This window comes from Hypomesus nipponensis, chromosome 17, assembly GCF_054491055.1.
Source record: "Hypomesus nipponensis isolate SF chromosome 17, ASM5449105v1, whole genome shotgun sequence".
NCBI lineage: Eukaryota > Metazoa > Chordata > Actinopteri > Osmeriformes > Osmeridae > Hypomesus > Hypomesus nipponensis.
Window position 1 is genome coordinate 15,617,006 of NC_140377.1, and position 21,832 is coordinate 15,638,837.

Genomic DNA, 21,832 nt, shown 5'->3' on the forward strand with positions numbered 1-21,832 from the left:
TAGCCAGTGACTGTTGTTAAAATAAGCCTATAACAAAAGCATCCATAATACATTTTCAATATGTTAAGAGTGGAGCCCAGCTGGAACCCACTTATGCCCATGCGTAGTTTAGCCCATCTTATGCCCATCTACTGCCCATGTGGGGCCCAACAACAAAGCCCACTTTGAGCCCATGCCCAGCCTAAGCCCATCTAGCCCAAGTGAGGGCCCATGTGGGGCCCAACTAGACGTGTTTGCAGGGAAGTGTCTGAACAGGACTGGGTGTGCAGGCACGCATGATTAGTTTCTCCGTCTTGAACCTGAAACCTAGATTGTAGGTTAGAAATGTTGCCAATGACCAATGGTTGCTATGTTCTTCCAGCAAGTTCAAGTCATTCCAGTGTTGTCCTCTTACCTTCAAATTCGTTCAACCCAAACTTCAGCAACTGTTTTTCTGCTCAATTTTCAAATTTTCCTGCAGCTCATCTTTCTGAAATGTTCCCCTTTTTGTTTTTTCTTATTATTTTCTTCCATTTTCTGCCTTCGTCTTGCTCCAGGTCCTTTCAAAAATACATTTCACAGCAGTATCTTCCAACTGCCAGTACTTTTGCATTTTTTCCCTCTTCTCTGTATTTTTCTGCCTTCATCTTGCTGCAGGTCCTTTCTAACATACATTTCAGGCCTTTTGAAACTCCAGCTAATATTTTTTGCTAAATGTTCACATTTTTATGCATTGTTTCTCTTCTTTCTGATTTTTTAAATCTTTTCTGTAGTTGTATGCCTTTGTCCAGCTCCAGTCCCTATTTAAAATACCTTTCGGGAGCTTTGAAGCTTCAGCTTATAACAGCTTTCAAAAAAATAACACAATTTTCAGCTTTTTAAGCATGGTCAGCTATCCCCATTCAGGTTTTCAGCATTTTCACTACTGTTTCGCAGGAACAGCCTTTTCTAGATTTTTGCCCCCCTAAGGCTCAGTCAATATTTGGACTACATAGACAACGGCTGTGCCAAAATGTTTGTCTTGGTCTCGATTGAGTTGCTTGTATCCGGATTTACGTTCCGTTGCACAGTTTAGGAGGTTACAACGTTTTTGTGGGGACAAAGTGCCTTTTGTCGACAAAGGGTAACCTGTGCTAGCTACGTCACCACGTCAACACACGTTAGCAACGACGTATGTATACAACGTGATGGAGACTTTCTAGCTCGCAAATTGGAGCTTGGATTACAAGTGAAAAATACCACCCCAAAAAAATCTCAACCATGTAGCTTTGTAGAGAAAGCGATTTTGAGTGGAACTGCAATCTTGCATTTTTGATTTAGGTCGTGACAGTCTTTGAAATTTGAGCGAGTGCAGGTCGCCCGTGAGACCGCCTCGTCTTTTAGGCGGCAGCCATGCTAGAAAGTGTCATAGGAGTATTTTTTGTAGCTAATTTTATAGTTCAAATTTACACTAAAAAACTGAAAGAGGAAAATGTTATGACGATATGACTATTGTGAAAACAGCCAGGTGGTGAGATTTTAATACAGGTTGCTGTAAAAACGTTGATTAATTTCGTACCAGGGTCAATTCTACATCTAAATAGACAGCGGTGTTTTAAAGGGGGCAATTGACTGCAAAACCGATTTTACCTTGTCATAGTTGGATAACGACAGTTCGGTGGGTAAAATTAACATACCGTGAATATCAAAGTCCATTGACACCTCTTTCCTATTCAAATCTCAAAAAGAAAAAATGTGTCTGTAAAACGCTAGCTTTTCAACAAAGCTACCCGTCCTACGTAGGACCGGGGACCGCCCTTTTTGGCTCTGGTCTTCCCTGTACAGGGAAGGCTAACACTCACAGTCTTCCCAAGGAGCCAAACATTCAACAGGCATGGCTGCTGTTGTCTTATGAGAAGATCCCGGCGAAGTTCGACACTCAATCATTCATTTGCTCTGAACATTTCACCCAAGACAGTTTTGACAACCTTGGACAATTGCAAGCAGGATTTGCTAGGAAGCTGAACCTGGAAAGAGGTGCTGTTCTGACCTTATGTTCATTGCATGCGCAAGCTATAAGGACAGTATGATGTTGTGCTAACAGTTATTAGCAATGCTAACGTTTCCTGTATAATATAGCATACCAGGTAGAATGCTAAATACGTTTCTACACACATCAAATGACTCTAGCTAGACTAGCTGTAGTTGGCATTAGAAGGGAAGCTTCCGATAAATAGCCAGAAAACAGCAGTCTGGCTTATTGCCAACGCCTGTCTAGATAATCTATTTGAAAGAACTGGAGAGAGGCAGGTAATTGATACAGGATACGTTAGCATTGCTAGTAACTGTTACTAGTAACGCCTAGACTGTAGGCATGTAAACAAGTTTAGCTTGCTAACGCAAGAGCATAGGTAGAATGTGTGCTAATTTAGCTTAGTTTATTGGCAATGGGGCTAACGTTGATTCATGTTCCTGACTGTGTTACATTCAAATAAATAGCCTGTGTAATGTAAATCTTCAATTCACGATGCATGTTTGTCCAGATCTTGGTCATGTTATTTAGAGCTAGCTAGCTAACTGAAGCCGAGTAGAATAAGGATATGGTTTGGTTGCTAAGCTGTAGCCTAACGTTCTACCCACCCAAGTCAATCCAGTTTGCTTCAACAACAGAAGTGGAAACAAGTAATGTTATCATTTCAAATGATATATAGTCAATATGTTGAAAACAATGTTGTGTAGACACAATAGATTTATTTGCGCGTTTTTATTTCAAGTCTCCAACTTCGGTGTTTCAGCGAGTGCTGCTGTTGGCCGTTTTGCATTTTTGCTCCCCAGCTTCAGTCGTTGAAAACCAACCAATCAGCGCAAAGCTTATCTAAATATTAATGAGAACACCATAAAATGAGAAATCCAGTGTTTTTTCCCGGGAACATTTCAGAGGATCTGTCAGTGGGCATAGAACAGCACCCGGGCCATTTTCAACACAACCAATGTTACATACCCTATTCAGAGACCTTAAGGAACAGTGTGAAATACCCCAAAAAAACAGTCAATTTCCCCTTTAAAGATATGGCAATTGTGAAGACAGCCAGCGGGTCAGCATAGTTTGTTATTTGTGTAAAACTTGGAATTTGAGTGAGACTGCGTCTTGTTTTGACGTTACTGTAGCCACAGGTAGGGAGGACAAACCCGTTTGAGCATTTTTCCTGAAATACGTTTTATCAGTTATTCCTGGGGAAATTATGGAAGTAAATTACATATTAACAATACTAAAATACGTGTGCACAGTAATATCAACAATATTTGCTAAATGTAGACGTTTTTAAAGGTTTTGTAATTTTACCTCGAAGCTACTTCCGTTAATCAGCAGTTTGTGAAAAAGAGGCTAGTTTTACGACAGCGACTTTGGATGTAGACTACTTTAATACAGTTACATTAACAAACCTCTTGCTTGTAAAATATTTTGTTTTAAATACGATGGGAACACATCACATTAACAATTCTAAAATGCTTGACACGCCAAATGTTGTCTTTTTTTGTCAAGCGTCCCTGAAGCTCAGATTCCGAGTCGAGTTCCATTAAGCTATTTCGTTGCAGTGAATGGGTGCAGGCACTCATCGGACTTAAACTCAAATATCTCAAAAGTCCCAACTGGAAAATGTTAGCAGTTTCACAGTCCTTTAGAGGACATTTTCCTGAACAGATTGACATCAAGTTAAGGTTGTGGCATTAAAGTTCAGGTTAGTAGCCAAGGGTGTAAACAACACTCGGCGAATAACAGACGTCTTAAACTGTTAAAATGCAGGTGCCAGAATCGGGACAGTATTCACACAGGCATTGGCTCAATCCTAGTTTTGTGTGAGGTAATGCCGGGAAATATCAAACTGAGGCTGGAACGTATCGGCAAAGCCGAGGTTTGATATTTCCCGGCATGACCGAACGGTCGAGGTTAGTAAGTAGTTTATTATATGGCATTTTTAGCTTCTTTTCATTTTGTAAACGAAAATAAATGGTACCTCGAGGCTAATTGTAGCTAGCTCTCAAGTTTTCTCACGGTTTGTTTCATGTGTTGCCTTGCAACTCATTAGAAAGCGGACAACATGATTCTGCTAAAATGGCTTTAATTTCAACACAAAATAACGACACAAGTGATTCAAAGAGTCTAGTCTTCATCCTCCCTTTCGATGACAAATCTTTTCAGCATCATCTGGATAGTAAAACTTCGCAGCTGACTCGTCGATATCGCTCATTTTGTAGCTGAAGTCAGAGGGCAATACCAATCCGTATTGACCGGCGAGGAGGGCAATACGCGGCTGGCATGACTACCCATTAGTCAATCAGAAAGCTCGTACTGGCGTTGCCATATAATAATATGTCTTATTACACGGCTGTTCTTGCTGTAGAATGCTCCATTCACTTAAATAGGGCTTCTCAACGGTCTGCGTTGAACAATTTTCTCATATTTGACCATTGTTATGCATATTTGACCGCTGTCAAGGGAAGTGGCCTTTCTGCCTAGGATTCACGTCTTTCTTAGCACTCCGCAAGTAGTCCGGTAACTTTTCAACCCCAGCGTACTCAGTTGCTTAGCAACGTCAGCTGATTTGAAGCCTAAGTAATGCTCAAAGTCTATGAAGTTCAACGTCTTTGGCAAACTATTTCTCTGCTGATCAACAATATGAATGGTAACAAATACATTGTAAAAATACACACTGTGTTAAGTTATTTTTATTAGCAAGTACACAGCAAATTTGAAAGTGTTAAATCAACACTCGCAGTGCTAAAATTAACACTTTTTAGGGGTTTATATAGGTCCACACTAAATAGAGTTAAACCAACACTTTAAATAGTGTTACTTTTTTAACACTTACTTAGTGTAAAAACAACACTGTAAGTGTTTACCATTAACACCATTAGTGTTTCACCCCCTCATTTAAACCGAGTGTTGAAATTACACTAGGTGTGTTAATATCCCAACACCAAGAGATTTATTTCCACACTTATAGTTCTCATACAAACCCTGATTAAGGTAATGAAGTTTAATTGGTATTTTGCCTAAAAATACATGTGTGCAATGTGCATTTAATTAAATAAGTAAAAACACAGTTTTTATTTTACACAACAAATTTTATTTTCAACAACAGTTGAAACAATTACACCAAATACACAAAGGAAGGTATAATATACTCCCCATCATCTGACCGATATGTACATTGCAGATCAAAAGGCCTGTAGAACTTCAAGCTGTTGGCTTTTACAAGTTCACCCAACTCACAGTATCTCTCTACTTTAAATGCATGATGATGTTCTGAAAAATTTTCTGTGAAAAGTTTGTCGACAATAAAAGACACCGTGCTGTCAATGAAGAGTATTTTTCGAATCTCACTGAAAACAGGAATTTCATTCTCAATTTCATTGCATACAATGAGGTCTGGTCTATATTCTGTCCCATCTAGTTTAACCCAGCTCATGGAAAGCATGCTTGTTTGTGTTGGATTATGTAGCATTCCCGCCAACTTTTCACCATCTTCAACATCATTCCAACAAAATGTTTTCATTGGTCCACACTCAACTTGACTGAATGGTGTCGTTTCCCAAAGATAGCCGATTGACATCTGATGACTTTTTGCCAGAGATTTGGTGATGCTTTTGAAATTCTTTAGTGTATTTTTTTTTAACTTTATGCTTAGCCTCGAACCTCATGCTCCACATGTGGACTAACAGTCCAATTTTGCGAAAACAGGCTGGATAATGCACCATAAAATGGTGTTTGGGCAGCAACTTTTTTTGTGGATACAACTCTTTAAATAACTCATGGTGCTCAATTGTTAAATGCTTCAGGAGGACAGTCATGCCTTTAGAAATACAAGGGGAAAACACCAGATTTAGAATTTGAAGTAAGAGCAGGAGCAAATGCCAATTTTTATCACCTATCCCTACAATATCACCAAACAGCAACGGAATGTTTCCGACAAGACAGAGTGACTGGATAGAATTGAGCCCTATGCTATTTCCACTGTGCTCTAGATTAACCTTTGTGGGACGATTTTTTCTCTCCAAATATCCATAATCATACGAATATATTCTGGAGAGCAATTCACTGCGTGTAACAAAATGTTCCGAAAGATACTCAAACAATAGTTTCATTTCAAATTGTACAACTCCTTCTAGGAGATCATGCATCACATCTAGAGAGTAGTTGTGGCACACATGAAAATACTGGAGACTATGTGTTGACTTGAGTTGAGGGTCAGATTTTAACTCGCTGCAGTGCTGTTCATAAATTGAACGATCACGCAAAATAACTTTAACATCATCCTCACTGTAAACCAACTGGATATCAGCCTTTTCAGTTAAACATAGACGACAGGAGTAATGCCCACTAAATGATTCTGTGAACCCAAGTATTGAGTGCATCCCCAAGTTGTCTCCAATTATTTGGCATATTGTGCCATAAACTCTACTCGTTGATATGGGTAGTTCAATTCCATCTGTCTCTAGAATCTTTATGTCACGGATCAACGGTTCCAGGATGGGGTCAAATCCATACTTTTTTACATCTTGCGCATGAAATAAAGCAATCAAATGGATATTCATCAGTCTTGAATTAAATTTGGGAGGTAGATTTCGAAGCACAAAATAAAGAGCACTAACCTTGTGTACTCCACGTTTTGAACCAAGAGGGTTTGCGGTTTCAAAGTCATCGTAGTACACCTGAATTTGTAAAGCACTGGGATGTTTAGAGAATAATGGATGACTCTGGAAGTAACTTCCATCACAAAAGTCCTCAAAATGTGATTTCTGCCTTCCTGTTAATTCTGTCAGCAGAGTACATACATTTACATTTCGACACATACATTTTAAAGTTTCCAAAATTGGGACATACAAATATGTATCTTTACTGGGACCTGATCATAACATCCAGTTTTTTTGTTTCTCCTCAGTTTGTATCTCATGCCAAGCACAATTTCAACTGGTTCCACAACACCCCATTTTTCATTGAAATAATTAGTTATTTTTGTTTTGGTGTTAAACATGGAAAACTGACTCTCAAAATGAGCTAAACTTTCTTCGACAGCTGATCTGACAGGGTTATTAGGAGGAATGACAGAAATAACACCTTGACGAGTTTGGGTATGCATTTCTGTAGTGAGGTCCTCAAGGTCTGAAACAACTGATGATACTAAGCTATTGGCTACTCCACTGCACTGTAATTTGTCTACAATTGAGGCACATATATCTGCCGTCTCTCTCCTGGAAAAGCTGTCATTCTCAGTGAGAGCAACTTGGGGATCACTTTCTCCAACAAACAAAGAACCTGGCTGATTATTATAAACATTTTGAGATGACTGTTCACCTGATGACAAATCAAAAGCAGGACTGCCATCAACAGCATGAAAACGTTTCAAATGCTTTCGAAACCCAGAATATGAGCAAAACTGTCGACTACAGCCACTCTGCGCACACAACAACTTAAACTTAAGCGAAGGATAGAAACTGTGTGCGACTCTTAAATGAGCTATCAATGAGTGGCTGTTTGCATGCAAACTTTTACAGAGGAAACACTAACATTTAAACTAATTTAAAAGCTTTGCACGCAGTTCCCTTACTCTGGGAGACTCACTTGAAAGACCAACGTCTATGTTGTAAACTGTGGTCTGCAGGAAGGTAAAGAAGTTGACCAGTGCTTCCTCGTAGGACAAGTTGAAGACATAGTGAACTTTTGAAAAGTTCATCAAAGGCACTTAAGGAGCTGGTTCCAGAGCAAGGGATAAGGCGCTTGTCCACAACAACATAAAAGTGGTCGATCCTGCCCTTGATCCTTCCTGATCCCAGTAGAAATGGCTGGTGGCCCTCCCTCCCACTGAGATGGCCTTCAATACTGTTGCAGGACTGAAAAAAAATTGATTAAACAGGAAAAAAACGAATAACAATGTGAAATGATACATGCATTAAACCTGCTACTGTTAACTTCCTCACATTCAAATGAACTAAAATATAACTAAAATCAATAAAATATATGACACACCTTAACCCATTATGTGCCTGACAAACCCAGTTGCTTTGTGTATTAAAATGAAAGGATAACCATTAAAGGAACACCCCCCCCACCACCAGAATTTTTTGCTAATTCACCCTCAGCCAAACCAAGCTATGTGACTGACTTGCTTCATTAGAACAAAGAGTTGTACATGGAAATTGGAGAGCTGTAGGTCAATATAATGCAAGCAATCAGTTAGAAATTCTAAAAGGTACATTTATACAGTCACATGCCAGCAATTTTCAATCCTGGTCGTGACCCACGGCTCTGCACATGTTGAATTTCTCACTTATTCAACTAACCTGTTTCAGATCTTCACCTCATTAGGGAAGAGATACATGAACTAGACTGAAGGCTCAAATGAAAATAATGTCATTTACACACAATCAGCTTGTTTCAAACCTGTATACATTTCTTTGTACTGTTGAACACAAAGGAAGATATTTTGAAGAGTTTGTAAACAGGCCACTTTGGGCAGTCATTGACTTCCACAATAGGAAAAGTAGTATGACAGTCACTGGCTGCCTAAAGCAGCTAGTTTACAAACATTCTTCAAAATATGTGTTCAGCAGTAGAACAATTTATACAGGTTTGGAACAACCTGAGGGTGACATTTTTGGGTGAGACATCCTATCCTTATGCGTGTCAGGTCAGAGGGAAAATGTGCAGAGGCTTCAGTCCCAAGGACAATTAATGAAAACCACTGCATTCTAGGGTTTATAACCCAAATCTTTGCAACAGCATTGTGAGTTTTACCTTATGAAAATGCACAAGTCAACAGCCTCTGTTGGACTGATCTTGGTCTTCTTCCTCCCTGGAGGAGGAGGCAGGAGATGCAACAGCAGCAGGACAGATGACATGTCACTGTCCCAATCTGAATGAGTACATGGGGGATAAATAAATAAATAAAAAAGACTTGGTGCTCACAAAAGCAAGAAACCAAAGCAAATATTAAATTATAACATCCTCACAAATAATGCCAACCATTTTCAGATCCTTGTCCACCAGCTGCATTGAGAAGACACCAAATTTCTGCTGTTGAAGTAAGAGACTTGGCTTCATTGATGATCTTTTGCTTGAATGCAGTCTCCCACCTCTTAAGAAACTTGTTGGATGTTTCAGCATTGAACAGCAGAGCAAAGTCCTGATTTATCTGATGACAAAGCATTTTAACAAAATTTCTAAGAGGATACTTGGGACTTTTTTTTTATCCTTTACCACCAAAATGGATAGTGTGCATGTTGATAGACTTTAAAAGAATTCAAGTAAACACACATTCATGATTTCTCAGTCTATCACTATGTCTGAAAGGCATGTACGAGCCAGAGTGATAAATATATGAACAAATGACTCAAAGTAGCAATTATGTTAAAGAGTAACCAAAAGCAGGCATAACTAAAATACACTTAAACAATCTTTGAAAAGTGGAATAAAAGTTTTATTTACCAATCCTTTTACATCCAAATATCTTGGGAACACATCAAGGACGTCAGCTGATCGGTCAGGATTATGGACAAGTTCTTGTCGATGCTTAAAAGTTTCCTTCATCTTCTGCATTGCTTCAGTTTCATCAGCTGTGTGGACAAGGAAAGAAATTGCCTCTCTGCATGCTTCTCCTTCAAGTTGTTGTACATCATCTATCCTCTTTCGTCGACTTGGTCCTCCACTTTCAGTCATCTCTAAACGAACACGTTTTGGGTTTTTCCTCGACAACGTTTTAAGGCGCCAGGAGATGAACCCTGTTCCCTTTCCCGGATCGTAGAAATGCTCCTGTCAAAAAAGACAAGAGAACACTGTAAAATTTGAACAAATTGTCATTATGTTGCATAAAATTTAGAATTTCTATTACATGCCACAAAAAAGGAGCATATAACATACAAAGTAGTTTATGTTTCAAGTACATCAATACAAACGATTCTTACATAGCCTTTTGCTGAAAATGGGTCTTTCGGGCTAGGAAAGAGAGAAATAATGCCCAAAGCACAAGTTTCCCGCTGTTTGCGGCTGGGGATCCTCCTGTAATGTAAAAATGTTATATATATATATATATATATATACATACATACATACATACATACATACATACATACATACATACATACATACATACATACATATATATATATATGTGTATATATACATATATATATATATACATATACATATACATGTATATGTATATATATATATGTATATATATATGTATATAGAACCTCAACCCCCAGCACATGCACTGACACACTTTCACTCTCTTCATATGTATGTATGTATATATATATATATATATATATATATATATATACATACATACATACATACATACATACATACATACATACATACATACATACATACATACATACATGCATGCATGTATGTATGTATGCATGTATGTATGTATGTATGTATGTATGTATGTATATATATACACATATATATACATATATATATACATACACATACATATACATATACATACACATACATATATATATATATATATATATATATATACACACACACATATACATATGGTCAACGGTCTTGTTTTCTACATCGACAGCTGTGTGTTTTTATTGCATCTGTGCTTTAAAGTCTTACCCATGAATTTCTGTCATGTGACTGACAACAATATTAACAAGCTGACGTCTGGTGCTGTGCTTTAAAGTTTTTGCTGTCTGGTATTCTTCAAGCACTTCCTCACCACCAGATTTTTTCTCCAGTGCATCTTGGACAGTCTGATTAAACATTGCCCACAATACAGGGGAACACATGAAGACTAATGAAATTGTGAAATTATAGGGAAAAGTTAACCATAAGGAAAAACATGCATACATGCCCGTTTTGCCTTTTCAGCGTCTATGCTGCCCATTGCCGTTTGATTTTCCACTGCACTCTGGGTCTCGTCATGGTCAGTTGAAGAGAGTGAAAGTGTGTCAGTGCATGTGCTGGGGGTTGAGGTTCTTGTAGGTGAAAACTCTTGACAGAAAAAAGTAAAACATAATTTTAATGTTTTCTCTAAAGGCATTAAATCCAAAAACAAAATCAGAATGTTCTTCTGAAGCAATCATTTTCCATCACAAATAAAAATTAAAGGGTTAGTTCAACAAAAAAATTAAAATGTCATTACTCACACACATTACTTAATACCTCCATTCAGCTTCGGAAAGGCAGATATTTCTGATGGAATCAGAGCTTTCTGAACCATCCTTAGGCAGCTACATCATTGCAACTTTCAAGGCCCAGTGCTGTGCTGCCCTTTACTAATTAGATGGTGTAGACTTACCCTCAAACAAACCAGCAATATTTTCCGGAGATCTTACAGTTAGGCATAAATGTGGACTGCCTTCGATCAATTCATGGAAGATGTCCTCTTCCACATTGGTGTCGGTGTCATCAAAGACTTGAAGAGCTGCAGTTATGGCTAAGCCAAATTTGCCCTTAACTTAAAAGTAATGTTAAGAGCATAAAACAAATATAAATAAGTTTTTTTAGTCACCATGCACTAAGAATAAACAGTAGCCTACTTTTGTCAATGGCACTTGTTAATGTTCATTAAAAAAGTGAACATTTTCTAATACATTATAAAAATCAAAAGTTGTAGGCTTATCTGTAAACATAAATGCACTATGAACTTAAAAAAAAAGGTTATTTCTTTTGTAACTAATACTTAAGTTAGTTAATGGTAAAGAAACACATGAAATTCTATGCTTTTTGGCGTAAACGTCATACCCAAATTAAGTGGTACAGCTCCCATATACTTTGACACTCTAGGGCACATGTGTCAAACTCAAGGCCCGCGGGCCAAATGTGGCCCGCCACGTCATTTTATGTGGCCCGCAAAAGATTAAATGGTGTATTGAAATAAGTCTTCGCTGCTTTACAGCGTGCATTGACCATAAACTACATCTCTCACAATGCATTTCTATTATGTTACGGCAAAGTGACAACTTTGCAGTGTATGCACATCCGTAATCGGTACAGTGATTCTTAACGTTTCAACAAATTAGACCATAGTGTTAACATACACAAGCCTCGTGTACTTGAGTTGGCGTATACTTCAAGCATATTTATATTTGACCAAGTACATTTCTAAGCTTCTTACAGTGTCATTGAGAAAATCTTGGAACGTAGAATCGCTGAGCTATTTCACAAATGTCTTAACACCTTGATACTGAACTTTAACCAGCATGTTGAAAGCTGTTGGTCAAGAAAAGAAAAAAGAAAAATGATTGACGTTGTTAATAGTAAAGAAGTTCCCGTGAACACCCCACAAATGTTACATTAAAGTGAAATTAGAGCAAATTAATTTGTATCTACTATAATGGAATTGTAGTAGCCTACATATTGAAGATGAAGTATACACGTGGTCTCATATGATGAGCACATGATAACTTAAGTCATACTGGCAGAGTTCAGCTAAGCGCTTCTTGCTTGATTGATGGATAAATGATCTCTGCTGCCTTTTACATTGCAGAGAAGTGTAATCGCTGTAGGTATAGACTATGCTATACTTGTAAAATATTGACCATCAGAAGCTGCGCGTTTTAGGTAACGTCACTGTGTCCAATCCCGACCGTTTTTTAGCTAACATTCTGATAAAATACCACTTCAAATATTGATAAAAATGATTGTATCACGTTTTCAGCGGATTTACTGATTTCACGTTAAGCTTTAACTTCTTACCTTTCGAACAAAATACTGTATTTTTTTTTTGAGTTAGCTTATCCTTTACTAGAGCCGATAAAGACGCTGTTTACCACCACCTGCTGGATGTTTTGTTGAACTCTTCTCATGTCATAGTAAAAAGCGTCACCCGAGCGTCACCCGAGTGGTCTTTCGGCTTTCTCTCATCAATGTAACTTTCCTAAATTATTTAGACATGTAAACGTCCATATATGTTTATGAAATTTGACACGTAGATTGTTTGGTATGCCTAAAATAATATTACTTACACTTTGCTAGCAATTGCAAAAGAAAATGGTGGCAAAAAGACCGGAAACTGGGTGGGTTTGGACAATATTAGTTTACAGCGGTCGGGATTGGACACAGTGACGCTACACATAAAAATAAATAAAGATTTGCGCGTTACTGCTGCTCACTCGTCTCGTCTCGTCATCTTCCGCTTGTCCGGGGATCGGGTCGCGGGGGCAACGACCTAAGCAGGGAGGCCCAGGCTTCCCTCTCCCCGGCCACTTCCACCACCTCTTCCTGGGGGACCCCGAGGCGTTCCCAGGCCAGCCGAGTGACATAGTCCCTCCAGCGTGTCCTGGGTCTTCCCCGGGGCCTCTTCCCAGTGGGACGTGCCCGGAACACCTCACCAGGGAGGCGTCCAGGAGGCATCCTAATCAGATGCCCGAGCCACCTCAGCTGGCTCCTCTCGACGCGGAGGAGCAGCGGTTCTACTCTGAGCCCCTCCCGGATGACCGAGCTTCTCACCCTATCTCTAAGGGAGAGCCCGGACACCCTGCGGAGAAAGCTCATTTCGGCCGCTTGTATTCGCGATCTCGTTCTTTCGGTCACTACCCATAGTTCGTGACCATAGGTGAGGGTAGGAACGTAGATCGACTGGTAAATAGAGAGCTTCGCCTTTCGACTCAGCTGCTCGACTGCTGCTCACTTAAAACGTCAAATAACGTTCAGTTATACTAAAATATTGTATTGAACGCCTTATTTTAGCAGCACAAATAACGTGAGCACCGAGAAGGGAGTGTGGATGCTGTAATTTGCCTCATTAACCTGTGAATTAGTTAGCTTCACACATGTGATCGTTCGAAAGCGGGCCCCACAGAGTACCGTCACACATGTGATTCTGAACATTCCAACCGTCTATTTTTCTGTAGACAAACTATGACAAACGCTATATTATGGATTAAAAATGTACAATTAGGAGGCTAAGAAGCAGCACTAGCAGGTAGTAGCATAGCACGAGTAGTATGCTAGGTAACGGAACCTAACTATAGCTAGCTAGCTTCCGTTTTGCAAAAATAACTCACTCTGGTGGAAGCGTCTGAAATATTTAGAACTCACTCATTAACAGGTTAAACAGTTAACATTAAGCTAAATCAAATACTTTATCCTGTTATCTATCACAGATTCTAAGATACAAGAACAGTTCAAAACTGCTAGCTTAAATAAACTATGCAACTCTTACCTCAGTTTGCCTGCGAACTAGCAAAATGGCCTCAAGATCCTATCGATGGTCTGTCGTCGTACTTGAAAGGAAATAAAGTTAGCACACGGACAATGTTGAGAAACGTACTAATAATAGTATTCTGAATTGTGAGAAACGTAAATGAAACATGAAAATTGGTAAAAACTCAATTGGTTATCAAATATACCTGTTTGAACTCTCCTCTGCTCGTGGTCGCTGCGGAAGAAATTTAGATTTCCTGTGTGCTTACATTATTCACTAATCAAGAGAACTAGTCATTGGATACTAGTTAGTATGTTCTCATGTAAGCAAACAGGAAATCTACATTTCTTCCACATCGCGTCCGCCATTAATCAAAAAGGAAACGATGCGCAAGAACCAGAAATCAGATCAACCCATCACCAGTGTCAATTATGTAAACTCGCTGTAATTACGCTGACTCCGACTACTGATTCATTCTGCAAGTGTTGATGCCATTCAAATCAACACCAGAATCAACACTTTTCAACTCTGAAAAATTAACACCATAAAAATAACTCAAAACTACACTGAATATTTTGCTGTGTAGTCGGGTAATAAGCGGGATAATGTATAGAACGCCGGTCATTATCGGGGAAATAAGCCCCTTCATGGAGAAATAAAACACTTCGACACAACAACTGCCAAAACTTTATGTACCTACAGGCCAATTTGCACATGCTAACATACTGTTTTCAAAACTGTTAAACTTCAGTTCAAAACAATAACATCATCTAAAACTGAATGAGACAGAAATTTGCTAAATTTCTACAGTAATATTGTAATGAAATATATTTCAAATCAAAAAATAAAATGCTATAAAACAATCTCTATGGAAGGGTTGTAATAAGTGAGGAAAGGGATGCAGAGAGAATAAATCAGCCAACATTTGTATGGGACAATGTGGCATTTCACCACTCCCGTGCAGTCACCGCGTGGTTTGCAGCCCATCCCAGAATGGTGTCACTTTTCTTCCCACCTTACTCTCCATTCCTCAACCCCCAATAAAATAATCATTTTCCTCATGGAGGTGGAAAGTTTACTGTATGACCACCATACACATGATCAAATGTCCCTCCTGGACGCAATGAATGCTGAATGCCTGGACATTGCCAGGGATGGATCAGGCATGCCAGAAGATTCTTTCCTAGGTGTATTGCCCTAGATGACATAAGATGTGATGTGGATGAGAACCTATGGCTAAATGCAGAAGATTACAGTACCATTCCTATTGAATCTGTATCAGTGTGTATACAAATTATTGTATTCTGGAATGAGTGAGAAAAAAAAGAAAGGTATACAACATATTGAAGCATACTGCCTAATGTCTGATTCATTCCAGTAACATATATTGCAGTGAATTCTAAACAGTAGAGAGGTGTCCTTGTTTTACATAAAACTTTGGATAATGCTACCTGTTGTTAGTGATTTTTAGGTCATTGTTTTGTGGGTGACAAAGTATGTTTTTTGGCTGTCAACCTTTGCTAGTTTTATGGAAGAATGAGTTGATTTTGAGACATGTATGAAGTGATTGGGTAGTTTTAGTTCATTTTTAATGTGAAATTAACTGCTGTGCCGAGCTGAAAGTTGGGAAAACTGTGTGAAGAGTTTTGAAAAAGTGACCTAAGTATTGAGAAATGTGTCCTAGCGACTGTAAAAAACTGTAATCCCATGAAAGTTTTTTTTTTTTTTTTTTTTGACAAGGAATTTGCTTTGGCAGGAAAGTGCATACATTAAACATATAGGAATCTTAAAATTTGAAATATGAGGTCTAAACTATACTAAGGGTATGAAAACAATCATTTACTGTCTAAATATGGGGTGGCTCCAATGGTCATACTGGTGGGGCTCTGTCCCTATACTTCCTTTATTCCTGTCTCTGTAGGATTGGTTATATAATCTTGGTTATTTAGTATAATCTCTTATTGCTCTGGTTTTTAAATTTATGGGGCTTTATGTTGACCTCCACCTCCTCACAGCACACTAAATCAAAGGATCCGCCTTTCAGCCAACCTGAATTGCTTTTCTTCATGAACTGTTGAATTAACTTTTTGGTCTGGGTGGCGTTTTTATTTTTTTATTTGTATTACCTCCACTGGAGCCGTCACCTGGCTATCCAAAGCCTTCCCACTGTTTTTCCCGTGAATGGTCCCCGTATACATTGTGTTCCACTGACCAAGGACCTGGGAAACTCTGTCATCGGTTTCCCTGGTTTTCTTAATTTCTACCAAATAGCTTATTTGTCGTCCTAATTAGTTTGATTTTGATTTGATTTGATTTAGTTTTATTTCAGACATATCCACATACAAAACAAAATGAAAAGCATGGAAATACAACAATGTTTTCACAAAAAAAAACAAAAAAACAAAACCAAACAAATTATCTGTGTTGTTGAGATATGCTTGAAAAGGAGCAGGAAGAAGTTTACACTTATTTAATCCTGCCCCTTTCCTCCACACCACACTTGCCATTTACATACAACCCAATATACTATAAATCTTTTATATTTTATATATTTATACAATGCATATATCTATATTTATATTTATAAACAATCAATATATCCATATCTACATACATATCTATACAATCAGTATTTATATCCATATAATTATAATTTCCTTCTTAATTCACACCCTCATCCCTGTACCTTATGAAAATCATTGATTTGAACCTTCTTTTAAACTGGATCATGTTTGGACATTGCTTTAGCTCCGTGCTCATCCCATTCCACAGTTTCACACCCCCAATTGAGATGCAATTACATTTTAGAGTCGTGCGTACCGCCAGTGTCTTAAAGTTTAACTGTTGCCTCAAATTGTAACCCCCCTCTCGGTCAAAGAAAAGTTTTTGTATGTTACCTGGTAGCAGTTTATTTCTAGCTTTGAACATGATTTCTGCAACTTGATATTCAACCAGGTCATTGAACTTTATGATACTGGAATGTAAAAAGAGGAGGTTGGCGTGATCATAATATCCAGCTTTGTTGATTATTCTTATGGCTCGTTTTTGAAGTGTGACTAGTGGTTGCAGTGAACTTTTGTAAGTGGTCCCCCAGACCTCCACACAATAATTTAAATAAGGTAAGATCATTGAGCAGTAAAGAATATGCAATAATTTGTGATCCAATATATGCTTTGCTTTACCCAGGACTGAGATGCTTCATGACAGTTTAGATTTACTGTATCATGATTTATGTGAGGTTTCCAGGATAGCTTGTGGTCTATTGTCACACCCAAGAATTTATTTACATACACTCTTTCAATATTGACATTTACATCACTATTTAAATTACAATTTCCAAACAACATGATTTTTGTTTTGCTTAAATTCAATGATAATGTATTATTGTCAAACCACCTTTTTAATTTGCTAATTTCAGATGTAATTGACTCCAGAAGCTGCTGCAAGTCCTCTCCCGTACAAAAAATATTTGTGTCATCTGCAAATAACACAAATTGTAAAATATTTGATGTTTTACATATGTCATTTATGTAGAGAATAAAAAGAATTGGCCCTAACACTGACCCCTGGGGGACCCCACAAGCAATGTCCAAACAAGCTGACACGTATTCACCCATCTTCACAAACTGTTGCCTGTTCTGTAGATTGCTCCTCAGCCAGTTTAATACAACCCCCCTGATACCATACCGTTCTAATTTATTAATTAATATATCATGATTTATGGTATCAAATGCTTTTTTGAGATCAATAAATACACCAGCTGCATATTTATTTTGGTCCAGGGAATTTGTAATCTTTTCAATTAGCTCAATGACTGCTAATGAGGTGGATCGGTTGTGTCTGAATCCGTATTGGCTGTCAGTTAGTAAATTGTGTTTATTGATGAATTTATTAAGCATTCAAAATCATATAACTTGTAGTCTGTGTATTCAGATCTTAACAGTATATGGCCCCCTGTAGGCACGGGCAAATCCGTCTCAGTCATCATTTTCTATTATCAGTTAGATAACATGCCCATGCCAATAAGACTGCGGGTGCAGGCCATTCCCTCAAACCAGAATCTTTTCGGTATAACTGTTGCATCCACGACGCAAATAGGCACTCCTGCCCGCATCCATCCACACAGTCCCATAAAGAAACTATAAAATATAGGCCTACATCAAGCAACAAGTGCAACCAGGTTGAGAACAAAATAAATAATTTGGTTCACAATAAGTCCAAAGTGAAAATCAAAAATAGGCTCAGGTGCAATCCTGAGAAAAAAAAGAAGAAAAAAAAAGATCTGGGGGAAGTCCCCGCGGCAGAAAACAAAAGTAGTGCTATATAGGCCTATGAAAAAGCAGCGATAGCAGAGGCAGTGTGGTTTTAACAGTTTATAGAGCTTGAGGCTGCGTCTCCATGGAAGCATTATAGATCCAGATCGATTAACAGAAAATATAGGCCTACTATATACAGTCATAATGAAGGTGGAAAAGTGCTTCATACCTTGTTCCAATAGGCGTGCAGAACTCCATTCAAAACTTAAAAGACATAGAACTATGAGGATAGAGGCTTTTCGAACGCCCTTCAAAAGAAGTAGAAAATAGAATGAATATCCAGCCAAAAACGTGGCTAGTCTAGGCATGGAATTCCTATATTACCCAAAACCATATTTGGCATCATCTTCATTTGTAGCGGTTCAGGTCTTTCAGCTCCCTAATCATCAACACTTTCTCCGCTTCAGGCGAGGGGCCATTCAACCTTATCAACACCTTGCAATCTCTAGTCCAGGTTGCCTTTATTTTGTGTTCCTTCCATAGCTGCCGTGCTACTCTAGCAATCTCAGCATTTTTAGATGTTAGGTGTTTGTTGACGTACACTGCCGTGCCTTTGAGCTTTTTCCCCTGCATCAATAGCTCTGTTTTGTGTTTCGACTCACAAAATGATTCTGGGCTTGATCGCGCGGTCCTTACTTGGTAGAATGTGACAAGATGCGATGTTGCTCTTGTCCAGGTGGATGTTCCTACTTTGAAGAAAGGATATTACCTGCGATTCGACCGATTCTTGATCTTGCAAGCTTAAACTTTCCTCGCCGTCTCTCTTGGTTGCCGCGGCAGCATACGTCCTCGGTTTAACACCAAGGCCGCTTATTATTACATGTTCTTTGCGGGTGAACAGTTCCAGGTCTTAGATTTTACGTTCCAGTTCATCCATCTTCAACACTTTGTTTTCAAGCACAGCAATCCTGCGATCTTTTGCAGCCATACTTTCTCTGAGTTCTTTGACTTCTGCCAAAATGTTTGTGATCTCAGTTTGCTTTGCTGCAACGTCTTTTATATCTAGCGTCAATTTCTTCAGTGTTTCATTCATTTCTCTTATTGTTTCTTCCATTCTTTTGACGGCGGCCATTTTGATTGCTGACGGACGGCCCTGAAAATCAAGAGGTTTTCTGAAGCTTGGTTGAGGTCCTACACCAGCTGATATATTGTTACTTAAACTTTTATAATCCTCGCTTAACCTACTGGGAACAATGGTAATACTGTGGGATGGATGTGTGGCTGGCTTTTCCCGTACTGCTATGGTCTGCACTACGGGCACTTTCAAACGGAAGTCATCAGAATAGAAGCTACTGCAGTCTGTTCCAAACTCTGGGCCAGACCTGTAGAATCAAACCAATTATATAATGCTTGTTGCCAAGACATGCCAGGGAAAAACGTATTTTGGGACTGTATCAATGATTTGATAGACAGTTTTGAGTATTTCAGCTGAGCATCTCTTCAGTTCTCAATTAATAAATATGTGTGTGTTTGTTTCAATCAAGGTAAAACAAGTAAGAAGTAGAATTTTGTCAATATTATCGAGTATGTCAATTCGTTAGAGTGACACACCGACTACCACTGGATCTTCTCGGGTATTTGATATGTTCAATGATAATTTACCTTGCAAATGCAAGCACAGTTTCTAGCGTCTCTCCTCTCAACTTGTTATAAAAGGTCCTTGTTCTCTTATCTATTGCAGCCCAATAAATCAGCTACAACTTCAGTAAAAACGGGAAAACGAGAGGTAGAGAGCCACAAAGAAGGAATGGGTGTGTGCGTGTTTGTGTGAAGTGAGTGTGTGTGTGTGTGTGTGTGTGTGTGTGAGTGAGGTGTGCGTGTATGTGCGAGGGAGGGAGAGGGAGAATTAGGATTGTATCACTATTATTTAGTATTTAAATGTATTGTAATGTCATACTGTCTTTAAACTGGAACTCTCAGGTCTTTGATATGTTTAAAATTATCTTTTTGCTTCATTTAATAAACAATACTTTGCACAAATCCCTGTCCTGTTCCTCTGACTTTGGATTGGTGTTAGTGTTACACGGGCCTCCTATCTACTGTAGCTCAGAAAATCAAAACATAGCTTAGTGAGTTCAGTGTGAGTGTGTGTGAGGATGTGTATGTGTGAGTAGCGAGAGTGTGTGTGAATGAATGAGAGTGGGAGAGTGTGTGCGGTGTGTGTGGGTGTGTGAATGTGAGTGAGCTTGTGTGAGTGTGTGTGAATGGGAGTGTGCGTTGTGTGTGAGGGGTGTGTGTAGATGTGTGGTGTGAGAGTGTGTGTGTGTGGGTGTGTGAATGAGAGGGAAAGTGAGTGTGTGTGTGTGAGGGGTGTGTGTTGATGTGTGGTGAGTGGGTGTGTGTGTGTGGAGAGAGTGTGTGTGTGTGTGTAGTGAGTTTGAGTGTTGTGTGTGTGTGTGTGAATGGGAGAGGGGGGTGGTGTGAGGGAGGTGTGTGTGTGGGGGGTGTAAGGAGGAGTAAGGAGATACAGGCTTTCCCCCTTTTTTTATCCCCTGCTGCCCGTGCAGAAAGCAAGCAGCGCCAGTCCCTACTGGCCACGTCTACCACGGTTAAGTGGAGAGTGGTGTTCCAGGAGAGGTACGCTAGCTTGCCTGCCGCCCAGTCCAGCAAATACATCTAAATATGTTGTCTTTCCCTACTCTACCGTCTTCCTTAACTCAGTCTACGAGAGAGGTGAGTCTGTCTGTGTTCGGGAGGTGTAGTGTGTATGTGTGGGTGAGATAGAGAGAGACTGCTCCGAGGGTGGGGCATAGTGGGAGGTTGACCACTCCAGTTTTGAGACAGCTGCTGGGTGTAGCTCTGCACTGAGTGAGTGGGAGAGTTTTAGAGAGAGAGAGAAAGATCAGGGGTTTCAGCACCCAGTCAGTTACAACGATTTACAGGTTGTTTTGCTCTAAAATATAATTGTCTCTGGTTTTAAGGGAAAACTATTGCCGGTTACGGGGCGGCTTGTGATTAAAACTTAATATTTTGCGGTTCGGGGATGTTATGTAAGCTTTTTTCGTTGGAGATATATGTCAGCCTAATTTTCTCAGTTTTATAGTTAAAGTATTCTCATGTGAAGTAGCCTGGTAATATTTTGCCTAACCTATGCCCGAAAATAAGCTGCTCAACTTATGGGTTTTACACTTTTTTTCGCTGTTTTAGTGGCGGATAAAATTAGTTTTTTTGTTTTTCTATGGTTTGGCTCGCTAATACTAAATCCTTAAGGGACACTCGGGGAAAGTTAGTCAATTTTGTAACCAATTTAGATGTGTCTTTTAATACATTAAGAAAAACGGACAATGTCCGTCCAACACCGCTTCTAGTGAGTGCCCTAAACGGGACGCGCTGATCAGTTCGCTGTCTCGCCTGAACTCACAGCTGACGCGGCCGGTCTGG

General features: G+C 39.1%; 1 pseudogene; it reads right to left on the reverse strand.

Annotated features, from left to right (window-relative positions):
* Window positions 1–5,262: 5,262 nt before the first annotated feature.
* On the reverse strand, window positions 5,263–11,207 carry LOC146253692 (uncharacterized; annotated as a pseudogene).
* Window positions 11,208–21,832: the final 10,625 nt, after the last annotated feature.